Source organism: Pseudophryne corroboree, chromosome 10, assembly GCF_028390025.1.
Source record: "Pseudophryne corroboree isolate aPseCor3 chromosome 10, aPseCor3.hap2, whole genome shotgun sequence".
In the NCBI taxonomy this organism is placed as follows: Eukaryota; Metazoa; Chordata; class Amphibia; order Anura; family Myobatrachidae; genus Pseudophryne; species Pseudophryne corroboree.
In genome coordinates, this window is record NC_086453.1 from 296,708,687 (window position 1) to 296,712,925 (window position 4,239).

The 4,239-nt window shown below is 38.4% G+C and overlaps 1 pseudogene; it reads right to left on the reverse strand.

Moving 5' to 3' along the window:
* Positions 1-3,401: 3,401 nt before the first annotated feature.
* LOC134968425 (5S ribosomal RNA) lies at positions 3,402-3,521 on the reverse strand (annotated as a pseudogene).
* Between the last annotated feature and the right edge of the window lie 718 nt (positions 3,522-4,239).

Consider the following 4,239-nt stretch of genomic DNA (forward strand, 5'->3'; position numbering starts at 1 on the left):
GGGGGGGGGGGGGGGGTTCCAGATATGTGCTATATATCTATATATACACACACACACACACACACACACACACACACACACACACACACACACACACACATAGTGCATCCGGAAAGTATTCACGGCGCTTCACTTTTCCCACATTTTGTTATGTTACAGCCTTATTCCAAAATGGAATACATTTATTTTTGTCCTCAAAATTCTACACACAATACCCCATAATGACAACATTAAATTTTTTTTTATATTTTTATTAAAAATCAGAAAACTAAGAAATCACATGTACATAAGTATTCACAGCATTTGCCATGAAGCTCACAATTGAGCACCAGTGCATCCTGTTTCCACTAATCATCCTTGAGATGTTCCTACAGTTTAATTGAAATCCACCTGTGTTAAATTCAGTTGATTGGACATGATTTGGAAAGGCACACACCTGTCTATATAAGGTCCCACACTTGATAGTGCATGTCTGAGCACAAACCAAGCATGAAGTCAAAGGAATTGTCTGTAGACCTCCGAGACAGGATTGTCTCGAGGCACATATCTGGGGAAGGGTACAGAAAAATATCTGCTGCTTTGAAGGTCCCAATGAGTACAGTGGCCTCCATCATCCGTAAATGGAAGAAGTTTGGAACCACCAGGACTTTTCCTAGAGCTGGCCTGCCGTCTAAACTGAGCGATTGGGGGAGAAGGGCCCAAGTCAAGGAGGTGACCAGGAACCCGATGGTCACTCTGTCAGAGCTACAGCATTCCTCTGTGGAGAGAGGAGAACCTTCCAAAATGACAACCATCTCTGCAGCAATCCACCAATCAGGCCTGTATGGTAGAGTGGCCAGACGGAAACCTCTCCTTTGTAAAAAGCACATGGAGCCTGACTGGAGTTTGCCAAAATGCATCTGAAGGACTCTCAGACCATGAGAAACAAAATAATAATATACATAATACATTTTCAAAAATTTTAAAAAAACTTTTTTTCACGTTGTCATTATGGGGTATTGTGTGTAGAATTTTGAGGGAAAAATTAATTTATTCCATTTTGGAATAAGGTTGTACATAACAAAATGTGGAAAAAGTGAAGCGCTGTGAATACTTTCCGGACACACTATAGATAAATATATATATATATGGACAAAAAATACAACGCGGAGGGCGCTAGAACATCAAAAACAATTGTCCATATAAAATAGAGATGAGTGGGTTCGTTTTTACTCGGATTTACCCGAATCTCCTTATTGGCTATCGGACGTCACGTGTTTTGGTTAGCCAATTCGAAAATCCAGACAATAAGATATGGCGATAATTCTGGTGTAAAGAACCGAGTAAATCCGAACCCGCTCATCTCTAATATAAAAGTCCATATAACTTTATGGTTTCAGATGTCTTAATGCTTTCAGCTATATTTCAATTGGACATGATTAAAATTCCAGCCTTGAATAAATATTTTGGATCCGATGCTTGGTTGTACTCAGCCAGGTATTTTATCTTCAAGATACCATCTCACCCAAAAAATGTAGACACCCAAGATATAGTCTTCGATTAGTAAAATTCTGATGTTTATTTGTAACATCCAACATAAAATATATAATGTATATTAGTCTCTACATTATGTGATTGCAAGAGAATGCCGCGCCACTTGTGATACCACAGATTCCCAATTAGAAAAAACACTCCCAGTTATTTGGGCGTCAGCTGCCCCCTAAGAAAACGGCAATGGTAAGTTGCCGCAAAACAAAAGATAGGGATACCGGATAGGGGTATAAGCGACCTGAGGTGTTTGTATGTGACCAAGTTTAATAAATATATAAAAGATATATAAAAAAATATAATATCAATTTATTTCACAACATTAGGAATAAATGAAAAAAATATTTTTACATATAAAAATTGAAAAAAAATGAGAGTCCTTTACATAAAATACAGTTCTAAAAAACATTTTTTTTTTAAAAAGGGAATGGACATATATTAAATTCTCAAAATAAAGTGCGGATTGTCTGTGCAAATAAGCTAATCAAATGTGGAAAAATAGCATATAGAGTCTTAACTGATATAGCAGGAGGTCTCTGGGTGAAGGCCCAACGCGTTTCGTCTCCAAGACTTCTTCATGGGGTAAGTGACAAGGCATAACAGAGCTCCTATATATACCCCCCTAATTGGGAGTTAAGTGATGACATCATATCCTGTCTATGTTAATACATATTCATTAGAAAGTCTCTCCTTGCTGGAGCACAAGTTTAATCCTTATTAGTAGCCGCCATTATTAAATGCAGCATGACATAAACAGTGTAGATTAGTAGATAAGAGAATTTGGGCATTAGAACAGATGATCCCGGATGGGCGCGGTACTTCCGCCACACTTCCGGTGTATAAAAAGTTCGTATGCGCATGCGCGCCGTCTTAGTATAGTTCCCCGCTTCCGGTTGCGCTTGTGTAGCGGCGTGATGACATCTTTGTAAGTTCCGGCTGTGTACATTTCCGTCTCCATCTCATTGGTTGCTCATGGCACATGATTTCTCAGTCCCGGAATTGACATGTAATGGAACGCACGGGTGGACCGCATCACGTGACCCGGATTCTCGGCTTTGCTTTGTTGTCATGGAGACGTTCTCCATGTTCTCTTATGGTTTTTCTTAGAAGCATACATTGCCCGGACGTGGTCCCCAAAGAGATATAAATAAAGATATGTTTAGAGAGTTTTTATGGTACAGCGTTTTGCGCTCGCAAAACGGATATCATATTCATGACAATCTTATACTTATGTTATTGGTCGACATCACGTACACACCTATGTATATTAGGCTGTATGATATGTATTATATTAAATATTCAGACAAAAATTAAACAAAGATTAAGTATATGTCTTTTATGGGATAGACAGGTAATAATTAAGGGAATGTATATAAATATAGTCATATAAAAAAAAATATACATATATATATATACATGTATACACATATGCATACATACATACACATATGCACACATGCACATAAAATACATGAGATAAATATATAAAAGGAGCTGTATATAAAAAGAAAGAAGGGTGGGTAGAGGGGGGGGGGGTTATGGGAAATACTCATTTTCCTCAAAAAAATGAACAAGTGGTGCATATTTTTTATATATAAAAATTGTTATGCGTGATAGTTGTTCAGTGCTGTGTCTGCCATTTAGTTGGAAGTGCCAGTGAACTAAGATATGGTGATCTAATAAAGTGCAGTTGCCTTAATTAAGTATCCTGTTTGGTGAGGTCCTGTTGCCTTAGTACATGCTTGGATATATCGTGATCATATATGTATTACGAGAAGGGTTATTATGCATTTATGAGGCTTATACCTACATTACGTGATCAGGTGATCTGTGAAAATCCGTCGCGATTGGGCATTACGAGGTTGCCTTTACTTTCAGTACAGTACCTAATATTCCCAATGGGTCGCCCCTTTTTGGTACTAATCAGGCCCAACACTGCTTCACTTCCAAGTTCGGTTGAGATTGGGCCTTTCCAGTGTGGTTTGACTGTATTTCTTTCGTACGCAACAATAATGCCAACACGATATAATATATAATTTTATTATTTCATTATTTTATTAGTGAGGTGCTACGTATATACATTTGAAATAGTGAGGGGTGCAGAGGGAAATTCTAGATATTTTCAGAAAATCTTCAACGACACCTTTACAGAAACGGAGCGATTTCATAGTTTTCGTTCAGGCCAAGTGGATGCATGGTTTTTAGCTGGAAAATCCAGAACATCTCTCGTTGTGATAGCTTGATTGACAAATCCCCTCCTCTCTCTCCAAGTTTAACCAGTTCTATCGCCTTGAAGGTCAGTTCTTCTGGATTCGAGCTGTGTTTCTCAGTAAAGTGCCTTGAAATGGTATGGCTGTCAACTTTATTCTTAATATTGCGGACGTGCTCTTGTATCCTGAGTTTGCGTTGTCTCTTCGTCTTTCCCACGTACTTTTTTTCACACGTGCATTCCAGTAAGTAAATCACCGATGAGTTATTACAGTTGATAAAATCCTTGTTTTTGTATTCCTTCTGGTTTCCCATGTCGCTGAAGCTTCTCCGATTGGGATGTAGGAATTTGCAGACGTTACAGCGACCACACTTGTAAGATCCAACGCATCTGGGTATCATCATAGTGTTCTCTGTTTTAGTCTTCAGCATGCTTGGTGCCAACAGATCCTTCAAGTTCTTTGATTTTTTGTATATTATTTCTGGGCGTGGCGGGAGTGTCTT